The 19,379-nt window shown below is 34.0% G+C and overlaps 1 non-coding gene across 1 annotated transcript; it reads left to right on the forward strand.

Moving 5' to 3' along the window:
• Nucleotides 1-1,670: 1,670 nt before the first annotated feature.
• On the forward strand, nt 1,671-1,777 carry LOC138825527 (U6 spliceosomal RNA). Its single transcript, XR_011371422.1, has one exon. It is a non-coding gene; the product is annotated as a U6 spliceosomal RNA (small nuclear RNA).
• Nucleotides 1,778-19,379: the final 17,602 nt, after the last annotated feature.

Raw genomic sequence — 19,379 nt, forward strand, 5'->3', positions numbered from 1 at the left:
AGTGGAGGGGAGTGAAAGGGAGGATATGAGAGGAGAGGGTAGCTGGGTAGAATTGTCTACTGCTCACTAAGGTATTGTTGGACAATCAATGCCGTTGCATTTATGTAGCCAAAGCTTTATATTTTTGGTAGTAAGTTGATATATAAAATACCAATTTACAGGTAGTAACCTGTTAGTGTGCTTCCTCCTGCACCAAGGAAGCCACAGTTAGGTTACTGTTACAGATAAGGCAAGAGTAAGCAGTTTAAGTTATTCTGAGAAACAATAATTGACATACTAAGAATGTTCCCTTGTATGGTGAAGTCAAGCATCACTCTTTTCCCTGCTACAGTCTTCCTCTCAACAAGAATAGCAAAACCAGAAGAGGAAGGAGATATCTGAGTAATGATCATCTCTCTGTTTAACCTCATCCCTTGGCCTCTCAAACAATAAAGCCAATGGAGACTTAACCTGAACTAATGGGGAAAATGGGGGGAAAAGTTCAGTCTAACTTATTGTGAAACTTTTAAAATAATTGGGGCAGTATTTCAAATACTGAAATAAAACTTTTTAAATTATTAATAAAAAGTTACTCGAAACTTATTGAAAATTTAAGACTACAGGGCTCACTACATAGTGGAATCTGCATAGGTAAAACTGACTCGTGCTCCTATCATCAGAAATTGAAGATTGTCCCTAAACATAGACTGCTGAAGTGATAAGCGATGGAAATTCATGATGGATAGCATAATGCTGAGAGCATGGAAATTATTTCCTTTCCATCTTCAGTGTGTAGAGAAGAAAAAAGCTCTATAGGATGGTCCTGAAGGTGCAATTCTAAATTTAGGACAGAAGGTGAATAGTAAAATAGACCTATCTCAGCCATTCAGAGATTAGAAATGTGGAGAAATATATTCATTTATGTGGTCAAACATGGAAGAGAGGATGTGGCAAGCCCATAGCCAAATGCCAAAGGTAGAGATATTTAACAAAACACCATAAATTTGAAACAAGTCTTAAAAGGGGAGCTAGGCTTAGAGGAAATAGGGCAGAAGGATGGAGAGGGAAATGGTGGACTAATACAGTCATAACACTCAATGTACATATGTGAGAATATAAGTAGGAAACTTGAAGGGATAGGTGGGGTTGGGGTAAGGGAAGGAAGAAAAAAGGAAAATTTGACAATGATCCAGATGCACTGAACATTGAAATGCACGTACACTCTATTCAACACTGACATGATGAAGCAAAACCCCTTTGCACAACTTGCTAAAGATAATTTTTTTTGAAGTTTTAATATTAAAAGACCAGAAGCATAAACCTTTAGAGATAAATAAGAGGATAGTATTGACATATTGTTGAGGCTTGTGTTCCCAAAATTGAAACAATTCCCAAAATTGAATATATTTAAAACATTAAAACTTTGAACGAACCTTAACACTTGCTGCAGTGTTCATTATGACAGGTGCCTTGTATAGAATAATTGAATTCCTCCTCCTACACATTTCTTGAACAACAAATATCTGGAATTATTTTGTTTTTGACATGTCAATCTTGACTTTATTCTTAAATGTGTGCTTATGTAAGAAATATATGGTTGTAAAATTTCATGACAATTCTTTTGAACTTCCTTTTTGTTGAATCGTCTAGTTTAATAAAATCCAATTGCACTTTTGATATAAAAATATTTTGTGCTCAATTCAGAATCACATACACTAACATTGGAACGATACAGAGAAGATTAGCATGGCACCTGTGCAAGGACGACATGCAAATTCATGGAGCGTTCCATATTTTTACAACAACAGATGCTGGAGGGGATGTGGCCACAAGGGAACCATACAGCATTCTTGGTGGGAGTGTAAACTTGTTCAACCACTTTGTAAAGCATTATGGAGGTTCCTCAAACGATTCCACATAAAGCTCCCCTTTGACCCAGCAACCCCACTTTTGGGGATTTACTAAATGATCACAAAAAGACCATACTAAAACTACCAGCTCAACTATGTTTATTGCAGCATTATTTACCATAGCTAAGATATGGAACCAACCCAGCTATCCCCACTACATGAATGGATCAAGAAAATGTGGTGTATATACACAAGGGAATTCTATGCCTCCATCAGAAAGAATGACATCACCCAATTTGTTAGGAAATGGAAAGACTTGGGAAAAAATTTATTATGTGAAGTAAGCCAAGTCCAAAGAAACAGGTCCCATGGTTTCCCTTATTTTCAATAACGAATATATGTCTAGGGCAAGCAGACAATGTCAAAAACTATGTTCATATGAACAGATATGATGATGTTAAGGGAATTGAACTCCAAGATAGGGAAACAAGTATTTTTTTTGTTTGTTTCTTGCTATTGTTTCTAACGTACTTATAATGTGCGATGTGAATTTTTGTTTCTTTGTATGTTCCTCCCCCATGCTATAACCCTTGTTTTCACTGTATTTGAAGTTGGTGCATGTGCCTCTTGTATTTACGCTTCTCTAATTTGGGGAGGGGAAGGGAAAAGATGCATGCGTGCAAACGCATGTGCATGCATGTGGGTTGGCGTGCTCAGAGTTTGAAATCAGGGCTTAAAGGCCATGCTAGGTCGTTCCTCTCTAGGTTGGTGAGGTACTATATGAACTACATTTTCTTTCCTGGGTCTTTGCTAGTTCATTAAAAATTTTGAAAAATAATTTCATGAATTTTTTTGTTTGTTTTGGAAGCCCTGATTGGCTTCCAATGGTTATCCACAGATCTCAGGCTCCTGAGTAGATATCCCAAGTAGATAGGATTATAAGTGTGACTAACCAATACAAGGCTTTCAGAATAATTTTAAAAGTAGAAGAAAATTTACTTCATGGGGGCCTGTTTTATTGTCTCCTACTTTTAAAGTATTTTGCATTGATTAAATGTGAATTTATTTCATTTTTGGATTCTTAAAAGAGAGTAAGTGATATTTAAAAGTTTTGGTACTTTTTAAAAAAACTGGAACTGTGGGACAGAAGAAATTTGCCTCTCTTTGGACCTCAATTTAGAAGCTCAGCTCTGTGCATGATAACCCACTGTCACCAACACAGTCTGTGTTGAAGACAAAATGTGACAGAAAACAATCACCATGGGCAATATTTGCTATGCTATTATTTCTTGGAAAATATGAATATTGAATTGAGAGTGTAAGAGAATGGAGAGAATTTACCTACCTTTTGTGTATTGCAGAAAGACTTTTGGAAACTTTGACTCATTTCCTTCCTCACTGTGTGTCTTTGGGCCATGCACTTAGTGCCTTTAATTACAATTTTTCCCAACACTAAAATGGTAATAACATTAGCATTATTGCAAATGTTATCTTAAGAATTAAGAGAAATAAAACTTGTAAAATACTTAACATAAACTTCCATGAATGAGCTTTGAGTTTAGCCAGAAGTTTTTTTTAAAATACTAAATAGAATGTCATAAGTATTACGGAAACCATTACATGTAGTGAGCAACCAGAAGTAATGTTATCTATTGATCATGCTCTGCTTCCAGGGAAGCCAGGTGGATAACTTCTCATGCTGTAAATCAAACTGGTTATCTTCAGTCTTGTTAGTGTAAAAATATCAGGGACATAATAATGAAGGAATGTTGTAGACTGAGATGAAGTCCAAAAGAAAATGTACAGGGCTGGGAAGGTAGCTCAGTGGTAGACCGCTTGCCTTGCATGTCTGAGGCCCTGGGTTCTATTCCCCAGTACCACATAAGCAAAAAGAAAAAAAAGCCGGAAGTGGTGCTGTGGCTCAAGTGGTAGAGCACTAGCCTTGAGCTGAAGAGCTGAGGGACAGCGCCCAGGCCCAGAGTTCAGGCCCCTTGACCGGATCCCCCCCCCAAAAAAAAGAAAATGTACAAAACTGAGAAAACATAAAAGTATCTGAGCAGTATAGTGTGTTTTACATCATTTAAGTTAAATAACAAAGATAATGAAAACCCAGAAGAATAAATTGTCTTTTTGATATTTTATCATAGGTCTTTCCTCATTCTTGTAGAGGCATCATCAGATGAGAGGAAATGTATTTTTTTTTGTTCGCTTCCTTCCATTTATTCTTTTGTTTGAAATCTGAACTACATGAGACAGAAAGAAACGAAGGGAAATTAGTCACACAGGCTTTGGAAAGAAAAATCAACGTAAAATAAAATACATATAGTCTTGTATAAGGTCTAACTAAATTGAGTTATATAGTCTCAAGCATTAACAGAAAATGATTTAATCAATATCATGTTATTGAAAACTAAAAAATGTTAGGAGTTGCTTAATTTTTTCCTTTCTACTACCTTGAATAAATTATTGCTTTTGTATAGAGAGATTAAAGATGAGATTAACAAGAAACTTGATTAAAAATGGACAAAATTTCTGAATAGACATGTTTTCCAAAAAGCCCTGAAAATTGCCAGTGGGTTTACAAATTTGTGTTTAATACAACTTCTATACTGGTTTAATGTTTTGTAAGAAAAAGTCATTAGAGAAATGCAATTCAAAATTACTATGATACTACTTCATAACTACTATAACTCTTATCAAAAAAATCAAAGGAACCAGGTGTGATGGTAAAGGCTTGTAATTCGAAGCTTTTAGGAGGTTGGAGTAAAAGGATTTGGGTCTGAGGTCATCTTGGGTATTGCACACAGTAAAAAACTGCCCTTTAAAAAAACTTAAAAAAAAAGTAATAATGTTGGCTGGTGAGAGTGTGGAGAAAAGGAAAATTTCTTCACTCTTGGTCAAAATACAGGTTAGTACTCTCATTGTAGAAAGTAGTATGCAGTTTTCTAAAGAAATTCAAAGATGAAATATCAACTGACCCACCAATCATGTGATTATTTCTCTCTGAGTAACTCATAAATATATCTGTAGTTCATTGTTATTCACATTATTCACAACAACAGCCAAGATATAAATCGAAGTTCAGTGTTCAACTACAGACTATTAAACAACTGTGGTGCATGCACAAATATATTTTTCTGTTTCATCCTTAAAATAGCAAGAGATTTCTCCCATTAGCCACAACTTACAATCACCTGAAAGATGTATTCTAAATGAGGAAAAATGTTGTCTTCTGATATTTGTAACACACACACACACACACACACACACACACACACACACACACACACACACACACACACACACACCAACCTCAAACATTAAGAGTGAAATTTTTTGAAAAGTAAAGCAAAGTGGAATTGCTGGGGCATTTAGGTCACAATGTAGAAGATAGTAGATATACAGGATGAACTGGTATAGAGTTACAATGTACAACATGAGGATACAGGGGACAACACTGGCCTTACATAGGAATGAAGCTAAATAAGTAGGAGTTGTTCTTCCTAGTAAATGTTGCTCTTTTGGATGCTCTTCCTCCAGTAATGGATAAGATGAACATAATTCTTTAAATATATCTGCCTGTTAGCAGAAATAATAACAAACAATAAAGCAAAGCAATAATATTGTATGCTCAACATAGGACAAAATATCAAATTAAAATACATGAGATTATCCTTGGTGTGAACTAATTATTACAAATAAGGGAAACCATGGGAGCTATGTTTCTTTAAGTCCCACCAACAGTGTAATAGAGTTCCCAATTGGCTACATCCATGTCAGCATTTGCTATTGTTAGTCTTCTTGATAATGACCATTCTAACTGGGATGAGGTAGAATCAGTCTTGTTTACTTGTAGATTTGTGGGCACCTTCTAGCTACCATAAATGAATGAATCCATGAAACTTATATTGCTCTGAGTCTGCATTCTGTTCTCTTTGCTCTTAGTATAATTTTACCAAGCCTTTCATTTTCATTAATACTGGTGAAAAGTCATCCTCTCTGATGGGTGAATAGAATTCCACTGTGTTTGTTTGTGTGTGTGTGTGTGTGTGTAAGATCATGATAGGCCCATAAGCCTTCTGTTTCATCTGTAATTTTGTAATTCCATATTAAATTTGGATTGCTTTCTCTACTGCATTGAAAAATATAGTTGGGATTTTGATGAGTATTGCATTGTCAATTTTTTGTCGGCCATATTGCAGTTTCATCATGTAAATTCTTCCAACCAGGAGCATTAAAATATTTTCCATTTTCTTGAGTCTCCTTCAATTTCCCTTTTTAGATTTTTAAAGTTTTCACAGTAGAGGTCCTTCACATTTTTTAGTTACATTAATTCCTAGTTTTGTTGTTGTTGTTTAGTTTAGATTTGATTTGGTTTAGAGGCTAATCCATATGAAGTTGTTTTCTGAATTTCAGCCTGGATATTTCCATTCTTGGTAACACAAAAACTACTGATTCTTGTGGTTTTTATACCCTGCTACATTGCTGAAAGTTAGCATCACCTTTAGTAACTTGAAGGAGGAAGCTATAGGGTCCTTTAAATACAGGATCATTTCATCTGTAAAAAGGGATAGTTTTATGTCTTCCCTATTTGGATCCCCTTTATGTTTTTCTCTTGCTTATTGCTCTTGCTAGAAAGTCCACTACCTTATTGAAGAGTAGTAGAGAGAGTGAACATCATTGTCTCATTCCTGATTTTAATGTCTTCATGCTTCCACTGGGTAAATGCTAATTATCTGTCATATATATACTCTGAATTATATTGAGGTATGTTCCATGCATTTCTAGCTTCTCAGACAATCATAAAGGGGTATTGGAGCTTGTTAAAAGCTATTATTACATCCCTATAGACAATCATGTTTTTCTTTTACCTGCTTCTGCTGATGTTTTGTATTATGATTATTGACAAGAATATTGAATCCAATTGTATCCTAAGATGAATCCTATTTGATCATACAATATTATTTTTTGTTGCTGAAATTAGTTGGTGAGAATTTTATTAAGAAGTTCTGCATCATTGCTTATCAAAGAATTGGGTTCATAGTTCTCTTTCTTTGGTGAGTCCCTATATAATTTGGGGAAGAGTCTAATTCTGCATCATACAATGTGTTCGACAATTCCATTTCCCTTTATATTCCATTGAAGAGTTACATCTATGTATTGTAAGTTCTTTGCAGGCCTTAATTTCATGGTAAATTTATTGAGTCATAGATTTTTCTGAAATGGGAAGTGGTTTATTGACATTTCATTTTCATTTCTTCTTATGTGTTACTTCTTGCTTCAGATCCAGTATAGGAACGCATCAATTTCTCCAGGATTCTTCAGGTGATTGGCATCAGATTTTCAAAGTGCTGTCTTATAACATTCTCAATTTTGCTTATATCTGTTGTGGTCTCATTTTTGTCTCTAATTTTCTGTATTTGCATGAGTTCTCTTATTGTTTTGTCTTTTTTATTATGAGGTGATATACAGAGAGGTGGGTTACAGTTACATAAATAATGAGTACATTTTTTTCTTCTTCCCCCAACACTGACATCCCACTCCCACAAAGTTGTAAAGTTTATTTCTAACATAGTGTCTAGTGAATATCACTCTTGCTTTGGTTAATCTTTGTCCCACCATTTCTGTGATTTCCCTTCCTTTCCCCAAGTCAGATTAACTTATGAATAAGACAAAGGGTACAGAAATCAAAAACAGTGAGTACAGGGAATAAACCAAAGGGGAAAAACTAAATAGAAATAACTAAAAACAATTCACTATACAATAATCTTCTATCCATTTCTTGGAGCTCATTTTGATAAGCATCATTTTATGGTGATATGTGTATTGCTATTGAGCTACTGTGAATATCCTAGAAATATTCTAGTTTTTCCAAATGAGTGAAAACATGTAGCCTCTGATTCTTTGGGTCTGGCTTGTTTGAATTATTATGTTCCCAAATGATTCCATTTTCTTACAAATGGGACAATGTCAATCATTCTGATGGAAGCATAGAATTTTGTTGTGAATATATACAACATTTTCTTGATCCATCATTGCTGGGTCATAGGGGAGCTCTAGTGAGGAACCTCTATACTTCTTTACAGAGTATTTGAACAAGTTTACATTTCCACCAGTAGTGTAGTAATGTTCCTTTTTGGCCACATCCCCACCAGCCCAGCATCTGTTATTATTAGTTTTCTGCATTCAAACTGGGGTTAGGTGGAATCTCAATTTTGCTTTGATTTGCATTTCTTTTATGGCCAGAAATGTTGCATATTTCTTCATGTGTCTATTGGCCATTCATATTTCTTCTTCAGAGAGGTCTGTCCTTAAATCTTAAGTTCAATTATATTATGAGGGTTGTTGTTTCTATGAGGATTTGTTTTTTGGGGGGCATTAATTTTGGGGCTCTAAGAATATTTGCGATATGAGGACATTGTATGTTGCAGAGCAAATAAAGACCTTCTCCCACTCTGTTAGTTTTCTACTTGTCTTTCTATCTATATAAGTTCTCTTTTTAGTCAGATTTGGTAAGGGTCTGTCAAGTCTGTTAATTTATTGAAAGAACCAGCTCTGTTTTGTTGATCTTTCTATGTTTTATTTTGTCTTTATTTAGTTATTTCTGATTTAATGTTTTATATGTTTCAGCCTACTTACATTTGGACTTGTTCCTCTCTTCAAGGAGCTTTAGGTACATGATAAAAATACTGATTTGAGATTTCCCCAATTGCTTGATGTAGGCATTCAAAGCTATAAATTTTCCTGTAAGTACTGCATTTAATGTGTCCCAGAGGAGCTGGTATTTTGTGTGTTCATTTTTGTTGAATACCAGAAACTTTCAGATTTCCATTCTAATCTCTTCAGTGCCCCACTGGTCATTCAGCAATGTGTTGTTCAGTCTTCATAGGTTTGACAATTTTTTTTGCTTTAGCTGTTTAATTGTAAGTTTATTCTGCTGTGGTCTGACAAGCTATGGGAATTCAATTAATTTTTCTTTTGATTTGGACAGAATTTCTGTATGACATAGGATGGGTTCTGTTTTGGAGAATTTTCCATGACCTGCTGCAAAGAATGTATATACTGACACTGAATGTATATTCTGTAGATGTCTGTTAGGGCAAGATGGTCAATGCAGTTATTTATTTAGGTCTTCAGTTTCTTGGTTGAGTTTTTCCTGGATAACCAATCCATGCGTGACAATTATGGGTTGAGATGTATTTTTAGGTTATGTAGTATTTGGTTGATGATGTGGGGTGGTCCAAGATTCACGGCATTGATATTTACACTTGTTGTATCCTCCTAATGGAGAACTGCCTTTATCAATATATAATATCCCTTCCTACTAATTTTAATTTTAATTCTCTAATATTTTATGTTAGTAATTCTACTGTGGCCTGTTTATGGTATCCATTTACTTGAAAAATTTCCTTCCAGCCTTTCAGTTCGAGTATGTGTTTGTTTTTGTCAATGAAATGTATCTCTAGTGGACACTGGATGGATGTGTCTTGTTTTTTCATAATACTATCTAACCTGTGTTTTCTAATTGGAAATTTAAGTCCATTGATATTGAGAGTTACGGCTGGGAAATATTTAATAATTCCTGCTGTTATACACCTGCTGTTAGGAGCTGTGCCTCATCTATTCTTTTTTTTTTGGGGGGGGGTCCAGTCGTGGGGCCTGAACTCTGGGCCTGGGTGCTGTCCCTCAGCTCTTCAGCTCAAGGCTAGCACTCTACCACTTGAGCCACAGTGCCACTTCTGGCTTTTTTCTTTTTGCTTATGTGGTGCTGAGGAATCGAACCCAGAGCCTCATGCATGCAAGGCAAGTGCTCTACCACTGAGCCACCTTCCCAGCCCCTCATCTATTCTTAATATATTTACATTGTTCTCTGGTAGGGAGCATTTTATATGACCATTTCCTGTTCTTTTTGACCTTCTCTATGTAGGATATATTTGATTAATTTCTATCTTGTTGATTTGGTGGAGATAAAATTTTCAAGTTCTCTTTGTCATGAAATATTTTTATATATCCTTTAAATATAAAGGAGAGTTTGGCTTGGGAGAGTATTCACAGTTGGTAGTTGTTTGTCTTTAATGTTTGCCATATATCATGCCAGGCTCTCCTTTTTACCATATCAGCTAAGAAATCATTATTTTTTCTGACTGTATATCCTTTATAAATAATCGGTCTTTTCTCCTGACAGCTTAAGAATCCTTTCCTTGATCTCTAATGATCCTCTAATGGATTATGATGTGGTGGTGGGTTGTTCTGTTCTGGTATTCTCCGTTTGGTGTTCTAAAGGCTTCTCTTCTCTGAATGAGCCTATCTGTTTGGATGTTTGGCATGTTCTCTGCTAGAATTCTGTAATATGTTTCCCATCCATTTTGTTTCTTGCTCTTCTCCTTCTTGATACCTATCTCCCCCAAGTTTGATCTTCTAACTGAATCTTGAACTTCCAGCGAGATCGTTTCTTATTTCTTGGAATTGTTCTACATGATTAACTCCTCTTTTCTATTAGACCTAGTCTGTCTTTGATGCCTAACATTATCTTCTATGTCATCTATTAGTTGTGGAGACTTTCTACTTTGGTTTTGATTTCTCTGTCTTCTAATTGGTCATTTTTTTTTAGGGCTTCTATCTTAACCAAAGCTTTATTTTAGGTCTTGTGTGGACTTTCTTTACATCTTTTCTTTGGGTAAGGGAGTTGGAGGGGCTGTTTTTTTAGCTGTGTCTTCTCATACCTTTTAACTATTTAATTACTTAACTATTTTTTCCTTGGACTCCTTTGCCTTCTCAGACTTTATTTATCTTTCTGTTTGTAGTCTTCATGAATTATTTTGCTAATCTTTGATTGGTCTCATCTTTTTTGACAAATTTCCTTGTAAAGATTTTGTATCTTTTCGTTAATCACATTTTTCAGCAGTATTTGTGATGTATTTTGAATTCTCTCTTCTAGCTCCTTAATTGTCTGTTCTAATGTCTGGTCAGTTCCTGTGTGAATTATACTACCTTGGCATCAGTTTTCTTGTATTTTTCTTATTTGTTCTGTCCATTTGGTGGATTTCTTGGCTTTCATTTGGGGAATCTATGATCTTAATAGGTGACTCTCTATGTTCTTGGTTGATTTTTCAGGTCTTCTGTTGTTATTTGTTTTTCTGGAATTTGGTTTTTGTCTAGACGATTAAGTGTAGGATTAGAGATCATTTGTGGTGAGATGTTGTCATGTTAGTACTGATGGTTCCAATGACAATTCGAACTGTCCAGTGGTAAGGTGAATAGTGTCTGTGTTTGGATGTGGCTTTCTCTGTTCCTGCTTTTTTCCCATGTAGCCCTTTTGTTTCCACAGTGCAGCTGTGCTTTTGAGTATGTTGTCCAACACAGTCACAACAGTCACCTGCCAGGCTGGGTAACTTTTCATAGATTTTTGTTTTCTTGTAAAGACAGAATAAAATGTTCTTTTGAATTATATATTTATATATAATTATAACTGACTTGTTTGACCTGCTAGAAGTGGAATACCTGCTAGGACTCTAAATCTCTGTTTCATTAGCTAGAGCTAGGGTAATTTTCTGTTCTTATTCTGCCATTGTCTTTCTACTTCCTCAGGTTTATTTTTGATATTGTGGATTTTTTCACATAATTTAGCATTTGTGATGGTTGTATCTGGTTATTTTTGTTTTTCTGTTTGTGTTACTTTGAAATAGTGATTTCAGGCTTCTCTGAAGAGACAGTAATAATATGAAATATATGTTATTACATTGAAAGAAAGAGAGCAGACATTTTAACCTTTTGCTACAAGTAAAGAAATATTAAGCAAAACTAATGAAAATAATTACTTATTTACTCTTTAGAGAATGAGCATAGTACTCTTGGATATCTTGGAGGAAACATATTAGACTCATTACATTTACATTGAAATTACAGGCTAAACATTCTTTTTCAGAAGATAAAAGCTTCAGTTCTTTCATATAATATTATAAAATCATAATACCTGCATGTTGATTTGTTTTCATCTGAAATTTTCAATTCCATTCTTCATCCATTAGGTATCTAGTGCTTTGAATGACCAATTCCTTAAAATACCTATATTTCTTATATTGTGATGTAAATCTCAGTAATATAAGTATGAATTTATCTCTCAGTCTCATCTTGAGCTACATTCATATGAAATTTATGCAGTCTCAAGCAAGAATCCTATTTTACTCTTTTCTATGTTTTAATCAATATATCCATTCTCTTTAGAAATATGTTCTCATCTTTTTCTAGAAATATTTTTCTCATCTTTCTCATGTTTCTCATCATATTGCTCCAGTGAACATCGTGTACTTTCAGTACTTTAATTGAAATAAATATAAAGTTTTGAACATGAAGACACTTCCTCCCATTATCACTTTAAAGTAAAACTTTGGGGACTATTTTATATATAAAAATAAAAAAGTTCAATGCAAATGTTTATACATGAATGGTCTAATGATTAAGTCAATTAGACCCAAGAACTACCATACCACATCAAGTCTCAATTTACTTAAAGGCACCAAAATATTAGTGTTCATGAATATCACTCATTGTTAGAAAATGACTAGTCAAAACCAAGTTTATTTTTGAAATTTAAAAAATGAAAATTACACCCAGATTTTCTGTCAATATCCTGTTTCCAGGGATACATTTTTTTTCAGCAAACAGGGAAACAAAAAATAAGGATTTGTCACATAGAATGAAAGATATAATATCAGACTGTCTTTCCTTAAGGTGATAAGTACATGCAAATCGTGATTTATTCAAAGATATGATAAACATTCATAAGAAGATATGTGATCAGAAGTGATAGGTAAGCAAAATAACTGGAAAACTGTATATGTAAATTTTGCTTTCAATATAGGATTACAGGTTTTCAATTCATGAGCGTATTGAACAAGATTTTGTATCTGTAATACAGATCCTATATTCTACATTTTAGACATACTCCAATTCTCTTACCTCAGTTTCTGATCATTATTCTTCTACTTTCATGATGTCAATTGCTACTAAAGTAACAAGGTGGGAGTTTTATTTTCATTTCTAGATCAAATAAATTTTAGTATTTTGGAATAATAGTATAAATTCATGTAGTTTATTTTGAATGTCAAGTTTGAGTATACTGCTTTCAGGGTATTGTGAATTGGCCTGAAGCAGCCAGGAACATATTTTGAATACAGAGACACACAGTATACTAAGATCTAGGGACTTGATCTCAGAGAAAGATAAAGGTCCAGGCAAGATCTTGAAGCCGAGATAAAACAATGGAGCAAACATCAATCAACTATTATCACAAATGGAACTGATCTCTGATGTGTCTGCTGGCAGCTCTTTGTGTGTGTGTGTGTGTGTGTGTGTGTGTGTGTGTGTGTGTGTGTGTGTGTGTAGAGAGAGAGAATTTTAGTGTATCTTCCATATTTACAGTCTATAGAGCATTACTTGTTATGAAGAAGGTGCTCATATCAGAGCTCTGATACCACTGTCATCACTTTTAACTGCTAAAAGCACTTGCTTAATCTCTAATTAAAAAGGGAAAAATAAACTAACATCTTACATGATTGTTTTGACAAATAATTGGTATATTAAAGGCCAAAAGGAGGAATTGGAGATTAATATAATCTTCTTCCTCTCTTCTGATTATTACACAGCAAAAGCTGTGATTTTCAGAAGTCTCTTGCAATGTGCTCACGGCTGAATTACTAATATGCTTAATAGTATGAAACATACGATACAGAAGTAGATCAGCCTGCAAGCACAAAGAACTAGTTATAAGATCAAACTTTTGAGCAGAGTTGCCACATCATTTAGGAATGCAATTCCTTCATATAAACTTCAAATTTTGTGGCTTTCCTTGTGTGATTAAATGGTAAGAAAGTAGAAGCAAGAATTCCTGTTCAGCCAAGTAGAAAGTGCTCATTATCCCATCCTCATGTTGCAAATTTCCATTCCATAAAGACTCTTCATTAGAGTACTTTCATTTAATATACTTCAGCTCATCATCCTTCCCTGTTGGAGACAGGAAAAAGATAATTTTGTTTGAATATTATCTTACATAAATTAGTGTGCATAGGCTTGATTTGTATAATTACAGATGTTTGTAATAAAAGTATGTAGGGATCATGTCACAACTAAAAAATAAAAATAAAATCACATAACAACTAGAAGTCACAGCATTTTGTGCATAAATACATACATTAGATTAGTTGCAGAATTTCTATTTTGAGAAAAACTTTATATTAAAGTATAATGTACTTTACTAAGGATTGAAACATTTTATTGAAAAAAAATATATATTTTGGGGGGTGGGTCCGGTCGTAGGGCCTAAACTCTGGGCCTGGGCGCTGTCCTTCAGCTCTTCAGCTCAAGGCTATTACTCTACCACTTGAGCCACAGTGCCACTTCCAGCTTATTTTTTTCTGCTTATGTGGTGCTGAGGAATCGATTCCCGGGCCTCATGCATGCAAGGCAAGCACTCTACCACATAGTCACCTTCCCAGCCCCTGAAAAATATATTTCTTAGAGACATTTTTGCTTCATAATTTTAAGAAGAAAAATGATCCCAAAGTAATTTTTTTATTGTTTTCCAGTTTCCATGTGATTAACTTTCAAATTAGAAATCCAGATATATGATTTAATTTAACCAAAAATATTTATTGAGTGTAAAGTCCTTCTACTCTCTACATTCTTCACACTAAGACCACCAAATATGAGTCTGAAATGATTAGTGTCTTTTTAACCTATGTTAATATTATTTACAATGTGAGTGAAATGTTTAAAAAGTCGTATTTATTTTAGCTTAATTGCTCTGAAGAGACAATAAATGATATAATCAAAGGCTAAAAATGATTAGATTTAAAATTTACAATTCAGGAAATGGTTTTGACCACTCTGGTAACTGGAGCCTTCACTACAACCTCATAAGACAATTTATATTGATGAAGCAAAAATCCGAGGTTAGACATTTATAAATAAAAAATCATGTCATTCTGAATATGTAGAGCTACATTTCAAACAGAAAATTTAGCTTTTAAATACCTGAATATGCTAGTACATTTATTTGCAGGGTAAGTACTTGTTCTGAAAGGAGATAAAATTACATATATTTTGAAATGTAAACCTAAGTATTCATTTGAATAAAAGATAATGTTTAAAATATCACTCATTCAAGAAAGAAGATGTACAGTTAGTTGTTTTTCATGCCAATTGTGTTCTCTAAACTTACTACAAATACTAGATTAGTAAACCTAATTCATTGCTTTCTGGGAAATAGAAATTCAGTTTCCTAAAACTCATGACTATAACTTTTTCTCAAACAATTGCTAAATAATTGTTTTATATTTTTTGTCATGGAATCTTATTTGACTTTTTTATTCATTAAGTTAAGTAATTGGCCAATAACAATATAAATTATGCATGAACAAAGTTTATCTAACACAAGTATTTCTTTCACAAGACATATCATGGCTCTCTTAAAGAACACTAGAATGCAGTGTGTTCTTTATTAATTTTTAGTTATTTTCTTAATGGTTATTAATTATCAGAAGTGGCAATTCTATAACATATTTAAAGCATTTGATTATACTCCCTCTATTTCTTTTTCATTACTCCTTTCTCCAAAGATCTTCTGTTTTTCACATAAAATTACATCTTTGTATATGTGCATATAAACTAATTTGGAAGATTTAAGCTAAACTGCAACTTAATTCAAGATGTACAGTGGATTAATAAGATGAATAAAAACTTGAATATTTTTTGTTAACTTCTGAATTGAGTTATCATTATTATTATGGCTAGGGTTGGGACCCCAGGCAGAATTAGAATTAGAATTAGAGAAATAGAAATTTTAGCTTCAACACAGGGTGACCCATTGCAACAATGATACTCAAAAGACACTATGTTGTAAATGAAGTTTACACCATGGGGAGGGAGGAGTAAGGGAAGTGGGGAGGGATGGGGTAGTAGGAGAACAAGACAGAAGGGGGTAACAATGCTCAACAAGAAATGTACTCTTTATATTACAGATATAGTTATTCACTCTTTAAAGCATCCTTACAACAAAATAAAATTTTCAAAAAATAATGAAAAATAAAACCTGTTAGGAAATATGAAAACACTTAGAAATTTAGGTTCAAAATGCAAGTAATAATTAGACATACACGCTGAGCAAGAGTTAGGATAAATGTGAAAAAAGAGGCTTGCTATTAACATGATGATTCAGTTATATGTAGGCTTAGGCTTAGGCAAGGTGTTCCAGTTAGAGCTGGGGTTAGGATGAGAAAAAGATGTAAGATATTGTGTAAAACTGCCACATATTTTAAGAAGAATGAATGGTATCAAAGTTAGAATGAATGTAAACCAGTGTTTATGTTACTTTAAACATTCAGATAAAGTGTGAGATACTTTTTTGTTCTAATTAGGGTTAGGGAAGGATAAGCTTTAAGGTAACTTTTAGTTTTCCACTAAGAAGTAGAAGCAAAAAAAATGTGTGATTGAATAGAATCTAGACAATTTTCCTTACATTAACCATTTGGTGTTAAATCAGACTGTGATTAGGATTAGGTTTCTGGTTAACCGGGGTAGAGGATAGAGTACAGAAATGGGTTAAATTAGAGGCTTGTGCCTATTTTCCTAGCTATTCAGGAAGCTGATTTCTGAGGATCCCAGTTCAAAGCTAACCCGGGCAGGAAAGTCTGTGAGACTTTTATCTCCAATTAACCACCAGAAAACCCAAAAGTGGTGCTGTGGCTCAAGTGGTAAAGCACCCACCTTGAGCTAAAGAACTCAGGGATCGTGCCCAGGCCCAGAGTTTTCAAGTCCCACGACTGACAAAAAGAAAAAAAAAAGAAATGTGTTAAATGATAAGTAAAGCTGAACTTATTTTAGGTTCTAGGAATTCAGGAAATGCTGGGATAATGGAAGTACAATGTATTTCATAATATCAGAATTTGCGATCAATGAGTATAATGATTCCTCTTATGGAACAAGATACATTCAGAATTAAGAGTGAGAAAATCTGTAGGGTTTACAGAAAACCTGCAATTTATTTCAAGAATTACAAGTGGAATTTCAGTTAGGATTGCAGAAAATGAGCATTTTTCATAAATTTTAGAATTGGGATACTGTTAGTGTCAAGGTTATGGTTAGGATGCCAGCCATGGTTAGGGTTAGAGTGAAGGAGAAAAAAATGAGGCTCAAATTGAAGGTAAATTTAGACTAAGCCTAGTAAGAATTAGAATGAATGTGAACTAGAGTATTGCTATTAATATTAGAATCTACTTAGAGTTAGGCTTATGGTTATTGTCAATGTTCCAGTTAAGATTAATTTAGGATTAGAAAATGACTAAGATATTCAAAAATAAATAAAACTTAATTTTGGAAGTCTTATTTGAATCAAGTTAGGATGAGTGAAAACTAGTGTACTTGTGTTAGTGTTAGTATTGTCATATAATTAGGATTAAGATTAAGGTCAGTATTTTGTTCTGATTATGATTACTGTTATGAATAAGAAAGTTTTTAGTATAAACTTGAGTTTTTAGTTACAAGTAGAAGCAAAAATGTGAGATTGAATAGTAACTAGAGCATTATCATTATATTTATTTCTCAGTGATCATTCTCATAATGATTAATGAGAGTTTTCCAGATAGATTTAGGCTGAGAGTTAGCATTAAGTAATGGAGTAGATGGTAAGTAAATCTGAAACTGTTTTAGGGTACAGGGTTTCTGGAAAAGGTAGGATGAATGGAAACTACAGTATTTTTTCTTGATAAAGAGAATTTGAGGACAAGAAATATAATGGTTCATGTTAGGGAACAAGATAACTTCAGAAATAGAGTCAGAAAATTTGTGGGAATGAGGGCAAACTGAAACTAATTTCAGAGTGCAAACTGGAGTGTTCATTAGAATGATTTAAAACTAGAGTCTTTTTCTTAAACATTAGAATTGGACTATCAGGGTGAAAGGTTTCAGTTTCAGTTCCAGTTGGGGTTAGTGTAAGCATTAGGGAAATGGAAAGTTAAGGGTCCAACTGAAAGTAAATCTTCGAATAACAAGTCGAGTTAGAATTAGGATGAATGTGAAATAAGAAACTACTAACAATATTAAGATTAGGTTATGATTAGTGTGAGGGTTAACCTCAATATTTCAGTTAGGGTTTGGGGTACAATAATGGCAAGATAATGAGTAAAACTACAAACTATTTTGAGAAAGATGAGTTGAATCAAAGGATGAATAAAAACTAATGTATTTGTGTGGCTTTTAGAATCCAAAGCCCATTAGTTCCAGGGTTAGGGTTACTTTTCTAATTCAGGTTAGGCTTAGGATTAGGGAAGGTTAAGCTTTAAGGTAAAACTGAATTTTCTGCTAACACTTTCAAGTAAAATAAGTTTGAAACTTACCAAAAACTACAGAGTTTCTCTAAGTTTCCTATGCAAGGTTCAATGGGGTTAAATTTAGAGTTAGGTTTCTAGTAAGGTTTAGCTATATAGTAAGGGTTAGGAACTAGAGTAGATTTTAAGTAAACCTGCAAATTCTTTTTGGAGATACAGGAGTTCTGTAAAAGTTAAAATCATTGGAAACTATGGTATTTTTCATGATATGAGGATTTGAGGTTAATGATGCATAATAGAGAACAATATAGATTTCTGATTCCAAGTCAGGGAATCTGTAGGATTTGGAGCAAACTGCAAATCATTTCAAAGACAATGAGTATCTGTAAGGATGTTTCTAAACTTCAGTATTTTCCATTAATTTTAGGATTGGGTTATTATTATGATCAAGGTTACTCTTAGGGTTGTGACCAGGAATAGAGTTAGGCTTAGGGAAATTAAAGGTTGAGAAGTTGAGTTAATTACTTCCCTTGTGTATGTATTGCACTGTTCTAAGGCTTGAACTCAAGGCTTGGGTTCTGTTCCTGACCTTTTGCTGTAGGCTCCTAGCCACGAATCCAATTCCAGCTTTCTTTGGCAGTAAATTGGAGATGAGAATCTCACAGACTTTCTTATCTGAGCTGACATTGAACTGAGATCCCCAGATCCCTGCCTTCTGATTAAAGTTAGGATTAAAGGCATGAGCTACCAGTGCCCAGGAAAGTGATTGACTTTTATTGACTGTTTTTACTTATGTTCGAGATCAAGAGTTGAATTCACTCACTCTTCAAGGAAATAGAAGAGGCAATCCAAAAATTCATATGGAACAATAAAAGACCCCGAATAGCAAAAACGATCCTCAACAGAAAGAACACTGCTGGAGGAATATCAATACCAAATTTCAAACTCTACTATAAAGCCATAGTAATCAAAACAGCTTGGTAATGGCACAAGAACATACCTCAGGACCAATGCAATAGAATTGAAAACCCAGAAATGAACCTACAGACCTATAGCCATCTAATATTCGATAAGGGAGCTAAAAAAATAGAATGGAAGAAAGACAGCCTCTTCAGTAAATGGTGCTGGCAAAATTGGTTAACTACTTGTAGAAAACTAAAGCTAGATCCTTATATATCACCCTGCACCAGAATCAACTCCAAATGATTAAAGACCTCGGAATCAAAGC

This window comes from Dipodomys merriami, unplaced genomic scaffold (assembly GCF_024711535.1).
Source record: "Dipodomys merriami isolate MVZ:Mamm:240054 unplaced genomic scaffold, mDipMer1.0.p SCAF_1373, whole genome shotgun sequence".
Taxonomy (NCBI): Eukaryota; Metazoa; Chordata; class Mammalia; order Rodentia; family Heteromyidae; genus Dipodomys; species Dipodomys merriami.